The following is a 14,842-nucleotide window of genomic DNA, read 5'->3' as shown; positions in this document are numbered from 1 at the left end:
TTGTTTTACTCTTGTAGGATGGTGCCCATTAGCATCCTTGCCTGCAGCCCTGACAGCAAGCTCAGCCATCTGGCACTGGACATCTTCCCAAACTGCTTCAGAGGGGGCTTCACTGCCAGCTAAAGGCCGTAGGAGACTCTTCAAGGTAAGAGATCAAACTTGTGGCACTCTGAGGGTATATTCTGTTCTCAGATCCCATTTGGAAAGGCAAATAGTGTGACAAACAAACCTGTATATGGTACCGAGCAGGGTGCTGCACCCTTTGTACTCCACAGCTTAGGAGATGAGGCCCGGGCAGGATTTCAGCTTCACTTACCCACCCAGGAAAGTCAAGAAACTTACCCAAGTTTCCAATTTAGAGATTAAGGTTTAACTCTAGATTTCACGTTCTTGCTAATTTGACAAACTACCTACTGGCAAATTAATAAAATCCATGCTCTCTGTATGTGGAGAATATTCAATGTTTCATAACTTAAAACTAAAATTGTCAAAGGTTGGGTATGATGAAACACACGTAGCTGGTTTCTCCAAGTTTGGCTCAGATTGCTTTTGACCGAGCACTTTATTTTTGCATGTTGAAGTCTATTTAGATTCAACTTAAGCTCCCAACCTACCCCCACCCTCCAACCCCAGCCTCTCCCAGTCATTTCCCTATCTCCCAACTTCAGGAGGCAAGATCAACAGTGCTCTTGCTTTGTGTCGTAGACGGGGCTCTGGAATATTGGCAGCTGCATTAGTGAAAACCACAACCACAGTATGAGAATTCAAAGAAACAGATTTTCTTTCAGTAGCTCAAATAGCCAATGCTTTCCAAAAATATCTGCAGCTTTGTCTAATGCAGATTTATAACTCGGTTCCTAATAAAGCTTTATTTCCCCCAAGTTGTGGGGTTTAAAATTCACATGATGTAATGCTCTTAACTAATGTTGCAATTTATTTCCATTTTAGGCATTATTCAGGGAAAACATAGAGGAATGACTTAATGGGAGTGATTCAAAATGATATTAAGTGCTAATCAAAGCATGATCAAGTAATAATGAGCTGGATTTTCTGACTCAGGTCGGAAGTAAATTTTCCCTGAATCTTGCCCACCTCCTCATTAATTTATAATGCCCTGCCCCTCTTAACATCCCCTTCTACTTCTGCCTTACTGAGACTTGGATCCATGACTCATTACTTGCCTCTTCATGAGTTCTGCCTAAGGGGGCATATAACTAGATAAGATTCAGAGCACCTACTTTTTTTTTTTTTAAATTAACAGGCAAGTGTCTGGCATAGACATGCAAACAAATCTAAAGAATATATACCTAACAGAAATACAGGCATATATTTACCAAATGATTCACAATGTAATGTCCATAGCACCACTTTCTGTAATAGCTCAAACCTGGTAGGAGGTGCCTGTGGAGGCTCAGTGGCTTGGTCAGCCTTCCCTCCCCTCCCTGTTCTAACTGTCCACAAGTTTCAGCTGAATCTGAACTCTGACAGCTAGCACTCTCCAGGTCGCTGCGTTCCCACGGCGTTGCTGCGTGCTCCTTGTACTTACCATCTGACCTGTGACTCTCTGGAGGCACACTGCCTCTCCAAGCCCCTGGCTCACTGGGGGAGCTGCTGAAACCAACTCTGGGGGTAAACGATGTCGCAGAGGCCAATTACTCCACTCCCACCCTTGGGGAATACAACAGAGGGGAACCATGCTGTGCCCCAGGCCTGGTGTATTAAGTGAGATGATGCAAGTACAGTGCTTGGAACAAAGCAACCACTTGAAAAAATAGTGGTTATTACTTTTATTAACTTCTGAATGTGCACAGGGTGTATAATGAAAACATCCCACTCCTTGATCCTCCCTCCAAGGTTCACCTGAGAATCCATTCCTCTCATATCTTCAATGACTCCCTAATTCTTATGGAGTCTATTTCTTAGCCATTTTAGGCCCAGCATGATTTGCTACCAATTGGTTTTTCTAGATCAGGTTGGCAAACTATGGTCCATGGGTCAAAACTGGCCTGCTGCCTATTTTTATAAATAAAGTTTTATTGGAACCCAGCAAAGCCATTTGTGGCCTATTGTTCACGGCTCTTTACAATAGCAGGGTCCCGTAGTTGAGGCAGAGACCATATACCCCATAGCCTTTAAAATATTTGCTGTCTGGGCCTTTAAGAAAATGTTTGCTGACTCCTTTTTAGTCTTATCTGCTGCCTCCAGGTCTCACTCCATTACCACCCAGAGGGTTTGCCCCAGTCATACTGGATATATGATTTCTTTGTGGCCTCCAGCTAATCCCTCACACTGTTGCTTCCACCTAGAGTGTCCATTCCATCACACCTTTCTTTCTAAAAGCTTCTTCATCCTTAAAAGTCAGATTGACCTCTCTGCCAACAGAAAGCCTGTCTTTTCAATATCCCCGGATGGAGATGGCCTCCCCCTCTTAGCCTACAGATTTGATGCATGCATTTCTTAAATTACCAGCCATACTCCTTTGCAATTTTTTGAAAATATTCATTACTTCTACTACATTAATCTGTGTGAGAGAAGGGGAAGTAGATCGAGTTCGGTGGATGTTAGGTGCATATCTGTTGCGTTGACCCCCACCCCATCCCTACCCAGGGGCATTTCCCTTCCCTTCCTCAACTGTGTCCTCCTAATGCCAATGCGACTAGGTGAGTCACTGTCCTGGTTTGCCAAGGACTGAGGGGTTTCCTGGGACATGGGACTTTCAGGGCCACATCATGGAAGTCCTGAGCAAACTGGAGTGAGATGGTTGCCCTAAATGTAACCTTCCCTCAGCTCATTGTTTAGTGAGCCAGTGAGTTCTCAAAAGTAACCAGTCCTCCAAAACCTCCAAGAATTGTATAAGTTTTTGGAGGCTGAATCCCCTGATAGCTCCTCCTATCTAGTTATTACAAGTCAAGTCAAAATAATTAAAAACCTCAAAGGCCAATTATGAACAAGGGGCCTCTCTTCTGACTTAGCTGTCACACAACTCATTTCCCTCTTCTTGCTCATCGTTCTTCATAATTGGAATCCAAAGCAAAATAATAATCATGTTTCAGATGAGAAGAGATTAGACAAATGGAATGCAGGGCAGCAGATGAATTACCTTGGGCATCAGTCAGGCTTATGCAGAGGTGCCACTTCAAATAGGCTGAGCACAATGAGAGGGAAGAGCCTGGGGCACCTGTGTGGGAGGCAGCTGATGAGAGTGAGAACTGGGGACTCACCCCTGGTGACACTCCTTTGTGGGTCACGGGGCTGGTTTGGCCTTTTGTGCAGAAGCTCCTGAGGCAACTCTGGGTAGTGACAAGGGCCCTAGTTTTGTAATAGACTGATGTGCCATTCAATCCTGCCTCAGTAGCTGTCTAATCCTGAGCAAACCACTTAACTCCCCAGGTCTCACCTCCTTACCTACAAGAGACAGATGATGAGATCTACCTCCCAGAACTGGTTCAGGGATGAAATGGCCCAACACTTGAAAATGCATTGATAGTTTTAAGACTGATTGATTTCCTGGCATCTAATATAAGACAGGTCCCATTACAACCAGCTTTCCTCATTGTACTGGGAATATAAAATCAGGGTCTTGCTTGAACCCAGCCAGGCCTCAACTGGGATTAGAAGCTGGTTTTGCTAGCCATCCCTTCAAGACAACTCACCAGATTATTAGAGACCATCTTCTTCAGGTATGTGTCTTCTCTGTGCTCAGCATTTGCCTGGTCCTGCTCAGCACACATGACACTCTGTCTTACAAATTCTCCCACCACACTTACTGTTACTATTCTAGAGATTCTAAGTTCCTCTGTCAACATTATCAGAATCATTGATTGCATCTGGGTTGTCTGATTTAAGTTCAGTGCCCATTCCACATTGCTGCTTGGACTAAAAATCCCAAGAGTTAGTGGAAGTAAGCATGGCTTTAAAGTATGTATTTTAATGTTCTGGGAGCATAGGTGGCCTTGATAGATGAGCCAGACATGAGCGTTACCATTCAAGGATGTCCTCTCTCAGGACAAACCAGGACATGGAAGACCGAGGGAAGTCTCAGTGAGGCCCAGGCAGCCTGAAGGATACCCAATGGAATTCTCAAGCTGCCCCAGCCCCCCAGCCCCATCTGCTCTCCTCCCACTCCAGGTCAAGTTTTGCCTGATGTACAGTAAGTTGTGCAGGAAAAAAGAAATGCAGTCTTGAATGCACTGTATTTGGAAATTTTAGTGGTCTATTTTTTCCCTCTTTTTCTTTGACTTCCCTTTGTTGGATGGATCCCCTGGGAAAGAGATGGTTGCTCACATGAGGTTTGGAGGAGTCCTGAGTCCCTCTTTCACTTTTCTCAGCCTTGAGGTCAAATTTTTTCTTATTAGGCCCTTAAGTAGAAATAAAAAAATGCCACCAAGAAGGAGGCCAGTAAAAATGTTTCTAAGACAGACAGCATGTCCCAGATTTCAATGATCAATTTCCCCAGGGGAAGCTGGGTTTTTAAACACAGCACGTCTTTCTTCTAAGTAATAACCATGAATATAGCCGATATCATGGTTAATAGCATTTTTGGGTTCTGTCTCCATCCCTATTTGGAGATGTCCAGGGACTTCTCTGCAAGGTCAAGGCCATGTGTGTTTGAACATGGTCTAAAGGGCATCATGGTGGCTTTCTCTTGGGGCCCTGAATGTGGACGTTATTTTTGGTCAAAGGCGGCAGAGTATGGGAATGAGAAAGAATGACTCAGTTTAGGGCTCCCAGCATGTGAGAGGTTCTTGGCAAACATGTCAGCTCTTGCATGGAGAAAGGACCAGCTTTGAGGCAGGTGGCTCATGCATGCTCAGCTGGGCCCTGAGCTCAGAAGGACCCTGCACTTGGTTTAATGCTCTGCTGTTGTTATCTTGAAATTCTTAATAATTTTTAAACAATGGTCCTGCATTTGTAATTTTCACTGGGCTCCATAAATTATGTAACTGATCCCGGATGGATGGACAAATTCATCCCTTCCAAACTTTTAGACATTTCTGGTGGATTTGTTCATGAAGAGAACCAAGAGTCATTGGGCCTGTAGAGAAAGACTGAGGTTAGCATCCTAGATACTTCTTCAGTATTTATTTACTGAACTCTTTCGAGATTGTGGTCTGAACCACACATTTTGTTAAGCTGCTGAAAGTACAAACCTCCCTGACTGCAAGACACTTGACTTTTCCCACTTTGGCCAGTCTTAGAATTTTTTTCCTGCTTTTTAATTGATTAGTAGCTCAGTTTCCACATCTGTAGCATGAGAAGAACAAGGCTTGTCTCACAGAACTGTTGTAAGGATCAAGTATGAGTTTGCACACAAGTGTGTAGCTCGAGGTTTAGTTCTCTGAAAAGGTCTACAACACAGACTCCACTACTGTCTTCACCTTTATTATTACCTAAATAAAAGTGGCAACGCTTGCATGATACATTTGCATGACACGACAAGAACTTCTGACCCTGTCTAGCAAGGGTGGGAATTGTGAGGGTCTTGGTGAGGATATTTCCTTTAAATTGGATCCTGAAGAATGAGGAGGTGTTAGGTAGATGGTTGGTATGTCTATAAATATCCATGTTTTTATCTCTTAGCATGTTAGGGCATTTCCCCTGTGGCAGTGGAACTGTGCCCCAGGGCATGTGAGAAATGCTGGAATTCTTCCCTGGGTGGGAGCCACCAGCGGAGAACCTCCACTGACCATGATGTGTGGGCAATGGTGGCCATCAGTAGAGCCCACAACTTCTGACTCTGCTCCTGCAGGTTGTATCACAGGCTAGACCATCACAAAGGCAGCACACCCTATGCTGGGTCGCCTCTGTGTAAAAGGCTGGAAATTGCATGAGGCCCTTACTATTCACAGGTTGCTTTTATTCTATGACTGTTAGCAGCGTGTGGTGCCCAAGGGGCTGCATTCTTGGCAGTGGGCAGCATCGATGGGAAGCTTGTGCTCAAAGCTGGCATCGTTTGGGAACTCGTAATGTGTGGGAAGGGACTGTGAGCCCCGTGACTGATTCACTCAGGTCTCAAAGCCCCCTGACTTGTCCTGTACCTTCAGAGGTAAGCCATGTGCACAAGTTCAGTTTGTTTCCTCTTCAGTCTTTCCTAGGAGTATGAGAGGAGCAGGTTCTCAGAAGGTGGGAAGGATGAGGCATGCGAATATGGAAGCTGGTGGAGAGTCAGCTGGAGAGCTCAGAATGCCATGCCTCTAAGGAGTGTGTCTTGCTTTTGTGCCTTTTCATTTGCCCATCCTCTTCTTTCTTCCCTCCTTCGTAAATCTAGAAATATTCATGTCTCTGTGATGACTCTGTAATGCAGCATCTAGCTAGGTTGAACTACATTTCCCAGAATTCTCTTTCTTGAGTGTTTATGGTGAGGGTGGGACATGAGAGGGATTGTCGGGGGTCTGGAGGGTGAAAGGCAGACACGCAGCCGGCGTCAGCACTGATCGGCTGACTTACCTCTTTGGTGTGCAGTAACATCCGGGACTGCCATTGCTCTGTGCCCCGCCGCGCCATGCCCCCGACTCGATCCTCCTTCAGCTTCTCCCCTCGCGGCCAGGCGTGTGCTCCGCTGTGTGGCGCGGCCTGGCTTCTGCAGGAGGCTCTCCTCGCCAAGGGCAGAGGCAGCAAGAACTGGCGGGTTTTATCCCTCCGCGTGGTGTTCAGCTCGTGTTCGGGGCGCCTCACCTGCTTTGACGCCTCTGCCGGCATCCAGCTTCCCCTCCTGGTCTGGTCTTGTGTTATTCAAGCTTCTGCAGCAGACGTGGGGACAAGAGCCTTGCAGAGATAGCCTAACCAACTTCCACAATTGTGTGCCACCAATTCCCCCCCCCCCCCCACATCCTCACATAAGTGTGCACACGTCTCTATCTGTACCTGTACCTACACCTGTCTTTACATCAATCTCCATATCTACACCTGCACCGGCCCCTACCCTTATCCCTACATCTAGAGTTCTGGTAGTTCTCGTTTTATTTATTATTTATTTATTTATTTATTTTGGTTAATGCTGGGAAACTTCAGTGTATGAGAATGCCAAGTGTCCTTATGTCATGAAAGTGATATTTCCAATGATGGGTGGGGGTGAGGGGTGGGGGAGGCAGACAATACCAAAGAAAGCAAACAGGATAATGTTGTTGCATGATAAGTGCCGTAAATAATAAAACGAGATAAGAAGATGGTCACTTAGCTCTGGGTATGTGGGAGGGTGTGTGTATTTTAAGTAGGACTGACAGTCAGGGCCTCTACAACCCAATGAGGCATGAACTGGCATTTGAGGACAGGGAAGCCATCAGGTCATGATCTGCTGAAGACCTTTCCAGGCAGTAGGAACAGCAGATACAAAGATCTAAGGTGGGAATGAGCTTGGACAGTGAGACTGCAGCCTGAATAATGGAAAACCCTCACATCAGGGGAAATTTCCTGTGCCTCTACTACACACCAAGTGCTGTATTAGCACCTTGCATATGTCGTCCCATATGACCTTTACAATCACCTCTGGGCACGCACTGTGGTTACCACTGTCTATTCTAAGTCCAGGAAACAGAAGTGCAGAGACATGAAGCATCTCTCCTGGGCTCACAGAACTCGTGGGTGTTGGAGCTGAGACTTGAAGCAAGGCCTACTGTGCAGCACTGCCTGCTTGCCTTCCCAAACTCATCCTACTAACCACTCATACTGGTCTCTTCCAGACTCTGAAAGGTTCCAGCAATGATCGCTGCTCCATGTAAAAGACTTAACATTGATCATAAGCTTGCTAATTATAGTAAGAGGGATTTTGGATGGATGTGCGAACTCCATGGAAGGCATCTAAAAGTTGATTCTCAGGGCTATGATAAGGTTGGCAAGACCTCAAGTCAGTTGGTGACATGGCAACCTGGCAGTCAGGGACCATCCCAGGCCTCCCTTTCCGAGCCTACATGGATCATCCAGTGAGGCCAAGGCAATGGTTTAAATCCCTAAGAAACTGGCACCACATGATCAGCTCCTCTTCATCCTCTGTCTGGATTTGATTCTGGAAGCATCTACCTGTGCTCTTTCTCTAGGCCATGCTTGTCAGATGGGCACCCTCCTCAAGGAGCCTGGAGTCTGGACCAGAGGGGAGACTCTGCCAACCTGAGTATGATGGATGGATGGATGGATGGATGGATGGCCTTGGTCTCAGCCACCACAGCAATATCCCACTGTAAATCGCAGGCCTCAGGTGTCAAGAGACAGTTTCGGGCTCCTTTATGCAGGCTTTCTGCTTGCTTCCCTGGGCAATGACTTCCCTGGGAGTGATTGGAGTACAGAGTTTGGATGTCCACTGGAGGCTGTAAAAGTCACACTCCCTAATGAGAAACAATGTGGGGACGAGATCAGCCCTGATCCAGGAAACCGGCCCAGTTGGTAACACCCTTGTAAAGGCGACTGATAAATAAATAAGCAAGCCATCCAGCTTTTCTTCTCCTCTGCAAATGAGATGAAACAGCTGGCCTTGGACAGGGGCCCTGAGTTTTGTTAACTGGAAACAGATTAGCAAACTCATTGGACAGACCCACACTGGTTTCTCACTCTGCGGCCTTGCAAAATGTAAAAAAGGGAATTTCTGTTGCAAGCTTCCCTGGCAAGGGCCAGGCAGCAAAAGACACTAGCATGACCTGAGTGCTTCATGCTTGTGGGTAAAAATACTATTATTTTTTTATTCTCATCTTTAACTTTGCTATGGGTCTTTGACAAAACCTCAGGGAATTCTATAGAGTATGTGTTGTCAGTATTTTAATCAGCTTCAGCTGTCAAAACTCTTGTAACCCGCCTCTTCTATTTAAAATGTGTCTTCTAGGCATAAAATAATTAAAGCTGCAGGTCCACACAGTAGACTCAGAGCCATTGCAATGTGACAAAATCCTATGGATGAAAGGTATTATTTCAGGAAGTTTTAAATATAAATTTTGTTTTGTCAGAAGGCTGCAGGGCACACATTTTCTATACTGTCAAGCTTGATAGTAACAATATTTATATTTCAAATACAAAGATTAAATTGCAGTCTTATGTGTTTCTGGTTTTTGTCAAAAATTTTTTACTAGTTTATCATAGTGCTGCACTTCAGTATGTCATCATACGTCCGACCCCCCCTCTCTTTTTTTGCTGACAATACTTGTATTTTATTGAAATATTTTGTCTTTTACTGTCAATCTCAGGGCTGGAATAATGAAGGCAGACAGCCTTGCCACTTGGGTTTGGTTGTTTTACAAACGTCTTATCTTGCACCTTGTTTAAGGTTTTATGAAAGAAATGCAAAACAAACAAAACCAAACCAAAAGCAAACATGCTCAGATAGATATGTTTATTGTGCCATTTGGGAAAGCTTTGAGCTTTTTCACTTGGAGCCATGTGTACGCTTTTTCATCTCCATGTCGGAAAACAAACAAGGAACAGATTGACCAGCAGAGCCCAAGGACTGAGCCTTTGCTGGTGTGACGGGGCTGCCTGCTTCGTGTCAGAGCTTGTTAGCAGCTGTGTCTTGAGTGTCTCCAAAGGGACCGAGGCAGTCAGGGAATTTTCTGAGGCACAGGAACTGATAAGTTTCTGAGTTTCAGGGCTGGCTTAGCATCAGCCCTTCAGCATTGCATTTGACAGAGCAGTCGGGGAAATGTAAAGAGTGAGCGTCTCTCGCACCTGTCAAAACTGAGACTTACTGCACTGAGATCTCTGGGTTTGCTCATCTTGAAATGAAGGGAGAGTCTCAGAGCACAGTTTTCTCTTTCAGGATGGCTGCTCCTTCCTCTTGCCACTTAATACTTACTTTGCTAAGGAAAAGTCAGCTAGTTGACCAGTACCTTTCTTCCCAAGTGAACAGAGTTAATCTTTTCAAGTCAGTGAGGCCCAAGGTGAGTAGCCCTCACCTCTGATGTGACAATCTTCTATGAGGAGCAATTTCTCCCTCTGTGCCCATGGCAGACATCACCAATCAATTGCCACACTTTAACACTCAGCCAGACATAGCCTCTGAATCCCTTTCAGCATAGTTCCTGAGTGGTCACAGCCCATCAATCACAGATGGCAGGCCATCTGTGCCTCATCAGCTGCCTCTGTGGAAGAGAGAGGCACCTCTCCAGACACATGCATCCCTAGCAATCTTAGGACTTGAGTAGTATTTACTGATGTAATAAGGGTACAGATCACTGGCCTAAATAAATCACATTTTAACCGTAGTTCAACTCATAAAGCCCTTTTATATTGTGCTCACACTTATGGTTATCTCCATTTTGCAGCAGGGAGAACCAAGACTCAAGAGAACTTGAGTAACTTGTTTGAATGCACACAATGACCAAGTTATAGACCCTGAGCTTGAGCCTGGGTCTCCTAATTCATTCTAATGAAGAGATTTTGAGCATCTCAGTATATCAAAAAAAAAAAAAAAGTTGACAACAACTATGTAAAACAGCTATGAAAAGTCAGTGGGGGCCATGGCTGATTTCCACTCACCATGTTTGATGCAGGGTCTTTCTAAAACCAGGAAATATTTCTTAGAAGATTTGGCTGCAGTTATAGGTTTCATAAAGTGAGGGTTTTACATCTGTTTGTCAGGAGCAAAATGGCACTTGAGTAAACAAGAGGTCTATGCTTTTTTGTCCTGTGTCCTGGGAGTCTCCAACTGAAGTGAACTATTTCCTTGGAGAGTCGTTTGTACCCCTATACACCCACAATGACATTATTTTCAAAATGTGGCAATTGTTTAAAAATAGCAGCAACCTTGTGCTATAATGGTAGTTCATGTTTATTAAAAGTTTCCCACGTGTCAGGCACTGTGTGCAGGGTTTGTCTTGTGTTACTGAATTTGCTCTTCGTGGCCTACTCTTTGGTGAGGCCTAGCCTCATTTTGATTCAAAAGTTAGACTCTAAAAGGCAGAGAGATTTGCCCAAGTTTACTGAGGTAGATGCAGGATGCAAGTTAAGGTCTGGACAATGCTGAAGTCTGTGCATTCAGATGTTATGTTATACGCTTTTGCTCTGATGCCTCATGACTGAGATAGGTCTTATTATCTATACTTTGCTTGTGAGGAAATTGAGACTTAGAGAGCTTAAGAAAATTTTCAAAGATTACAGATCCAGGAACTCAGTAGGTAGAGCTGGGCTGAAACATGTACAGATGCCAGACTGTGGGGAGGGCACATTGGAATGGAGAAGAGAGAAGGAATGAAGGCCTGAGGGATTTGTGCTAGGTGTAGAAGCAAGCATTCTCTCTGATCTGGAGTGGAGAGTCACAGATGATGAAGGGAGCCGCCGGGCCACAGAGGTGCTTGATGACTTCACACTGTCCCACCTCCTGCATCACTACCAGCACATTCAGAGAGCAGTCAGTCACTGGGGTTACAGGACATTACATAAGGATAGCAGCAAGATCTTCTACTATCCTAACTAGTCCTCTAGAAGATGCATCACTTTGGGATTGTAGATGTCTACCTCCCACTTCAGCAAACCCATCTGTCCTGGAAATTAATGCTAGATGCTAATAAGTACTTTTTTCATGGCAAGTGGCATGTTTATATGCATAGTGTCCATTCTTCCTTGGAGTTTACTCTTTGCATTTTGTCTCCACCATTCTCCTGGCACATGCAGACCACCCATGAGCTAATGAGGAGTTAGAAGAGAGAGCAAAAATGATAGGTAAATTTATTAATAAAAAGGTGTACTAGGAACCCAGTACCTAATGACATAGGTACAATAAAGATGTCAAATGGAAGAAATCAAGCTTTGAGTGAGACAACATGGAGAAGTGGTAGAGAAAAGCAAAGGAACCTGTTTAGGTTATTTTAGTGGCTGAAAACAACCACCATTTTATTATTTCTCCCAATTCTGTGGCTTGACTAGGGAGGGCTCAGCTGGGTAGTTCTTCTGCTGGTCTTACGTGGGAAATCTTATGCAGGTTTAGTTAGATGGTAACCTGGGCTGCGATGACCAGAAAGGCTTCACTTGCATGTCTAGTCAAGTTCACGCAGAGGGCTGGAAGGCTGAACTGAGCTGGTGTGTTGAGATGCTCTGGCTTCTTGCTTTACATGGACCCCTACCCCACCCCAGGTGGATTTCTCCATGTGGCCTCTTCACCAAGGTGGCCAAACTTCTTACATGGTGGCTTAGAGGACTCAAAAGCATAAAAGCGAAGGGGGCCAGTCTTTCAAAAGTCTTAGTCCTGGAACTGACACAGAGTCTACTTCTGCTACATTCTACTGGTGAAAACCAGTAGCACATAAGGGAGGCTAGATTCAGAGGGGAGGCCACCACCCTGGGCCACTGTACTGTGAGTTGTCTGTATGACTCATGGGCAGGAGAGCATGCCAATCTTTTGAACCAGTAATCAGACAAGCATAGATATAAAGTGATGGGAAACGTTTTTTTCAATTTGTACACATGCACACATACACATGCGCATTGATATTAAAATGATAGAGGCTTCAAATCAAACATTATTATCAAAGGTGCCTCTGCCCCATGCTTAAGCTACACTGGATACCTGTAAACATAGTGGTCATATCACCCCATTTGAACTATCACTGTAGCATTTTTCAGACCACAAACCAGGTCTGTTATGCGCATGTCCCATGTCAACCTGCAAATGGAAAGGGAAACTTAAATATTGGTTAATTGTGAAGTACTTGCTATACTTGGTATGTTAGAGGCACAACTCCATACACACACACACACACACACACATACACACCTACATGTCTTGTGGTATACTCGGGGGCAAAGTATAGCTAAAGCAAAAACAAAATAGGATTTGCGTAAGAAAATACGAAGAGATCTTATGGAAATCAAAGAGAGGAAGGGTGAAACTGGGAATTAGAAAGCTGTCATTGGAAGCAAACAAGTCCAGCCTCTTCTTCCCAGGGTCATATTAGCTTTTGTGCGCAGTCCTCTATGGGCATCTGCTTCTTTGCGGATCTCTGTCTCTGTCTCTGTCTCCCTCTCTCACTCTTCGCAGATCAGTCTTCTTGGCCTTATTAGCTGTGGCCCAGGTACGGCTACACCATAGCAAACTACGTTCTTGATCCCCGCAACTTAAGACCCAGTATTTTTATGTCCCAATTCCATATTCCAAAGAGAAAGAATCTGATGGGTCCAGCCAGTCACCATGTATTTTTTTTTTCCGAGGCAAGTAACCACTTTTGGTCCAAACACGACCGGTGGTAGGAATGGGGTTTCCTTCAGCACCCTGTTCAGAAGCCCCTTCATGATGATGAAGAAGAGGCACCCCTTAAAGTATTGTGTGTGTGTGTGTGTGGGAGAGACCCCCAAATGCTCACTAAACCTTATCATTCTTATTTTGTAGATGAGGAAATGAAAATTTTGAGGCTTCCCCCCACCAGAATAAGGGAAACTTATTCTGCATTTAACATAGGACCATCTTAATAGGCCCCAACCCATTACCTACTTTAGCAAAACTTCCCCGTGGTTTAGTCACTATTCCCAAATACCAGGAGGTTTTTTTCCCCTAATCACAGAGGGGGAGAGCATCATGATACAGACCACAGCCCATTTATTTTGGGCTTGTCAGATCAGTAGCATGCCAACATATAACACAAAGAGAGAAGACACACCCCAAAACTCCTGCAGGGGACATCACTAATCTCCGGTTTCATAACCAGAAATTCATAAGGTTAGAAATCACCAGTCAAAAAAAAAAAAAACAAGGTTTTGAAAAGGTGATTAATAGAACTGAAATTACTGGCAAAGAAAGATTTAGTTACCAGGAGTCATTCTTAAGCTTAAGCAACAATCCAGTGTGTCACAGATTGGTTTTCAACTTCTTACTTCATTTAGAAAAGGCTGTTGGAGCCCATTAAAGTTCACCATGATCCATCAAATGGCTTTCAAGGCTTCCCTGAGAAGGTTAAGTTGTTTCTATTGTTTAAAAAAGAAGAAGAAGAAGAAGAAAAAAAAAAACAAAAAGAAACCAATACTCTAATTGTGTAAAATACCAAGTAGGGATGACTGATTTCATTTTCCAAAAACAGATTTAAGGGAACCCAATGAAACACAAAGAAGCCAGGACTATTTAAAAATCCACAACTAAACTATATGAAGAAAAACAGAAAAATAGATGTAACAGACCCTTAGGAAGCAGGCTAACGTAGGTGAACCCCTTTCTTCCCCTCTTTCCCTGCACAGACCCCAGTCACACCCCCTCCCACCCCCCATTCCTCTTGTGAGGCCCTGAGCTCCTGAGCGGCAGAGATTGTTCATCTGCTTTAGCATCCCCAGCAACGAGCAGAGTATCAACTGTTTGTAGGAGGCTTGTTCTAAATATTTATCTAACTGTATATCATTCTTAAATCCAAATTTAAGAGGGGAGACATTCTAAGTTAGATGCTTCCTGAATTTAAAAAAAACAAACAAAAAACAAAAACAGCATAAGAGCTCAAGGAGAGAGGCAGCACTCTGCCAGGTACTAATGTCAAGGAAAAATTTGTCTTTTCATTAGGGGCAGTTAGCAATAGGACAGACAGAATTACCATAGAAAGGTGGGGAATTACCATAGAAATTCAGCCCTTTCTTCTGAAAGAGAACAGCAGGCAAAATGAGATGGAGAAAAGTGTGCTCGTGTACGGCTCTGCCATGGACTGTTATTGACAATACCAGCAAATTAATCAAAAACCTTCCTGGTTTTGATGATAAGGAAGCTGTCATTCTCCCTGCTGAGATTGACATGCCTCACGACATTGACATAATTGATGTCTGTTCAATAATACCCAGATCTGTCCCAGAATCTGTGCGAGAACATACGATAGCTACAGCAAACTTAAAAGTGATGTGCAAAGGAGGAGGGTTTCCAGATGGCCACAGATGTTCTTAGATAAAATAAGATTTTTTT

The 14,842-nt window shown here is 44.3% G+C and overlaps 1 long non-coding RNA gene across 1 annotated transcript in view; it reads left to right on the top strand.

The window, feature by feature from the left end:
- Positions 1-14,842, top strand: part of LOC143660384 (uncharacterized) — a 259,247-nt gene that overhangs the window by 225,983 nt on the left and 18,422 nt on the right. Inside the window, exon 3 of the long non-coding RNA XR_013163999.1 lies at positions 18-145. This is a non-coding gene — a long non-coding RNA (uncharacterized LOC143660384). The remainder of the gene's footprint in view (positions 1-17; positions 146-14,842) is intronic.

This window comes from Tamandua tetradactyla, chromosome 16, assembly GCF_023851605.1.
Source record: "Tamandua tetradactyla isolate mTamTet1 chromosome 16, mTamTet1.pri, whole genome shotgun sequence".
Taxonomy (NCBI): Eukaryota; Metazoa; Chordata; class Mammalia; order Pilosa; family Myrmecophagidae; genus Tamandua; species Tamandua tetradactyla.
This window is presented reverse-complemented; position numbering and strand designations above follow the sequence as displayed.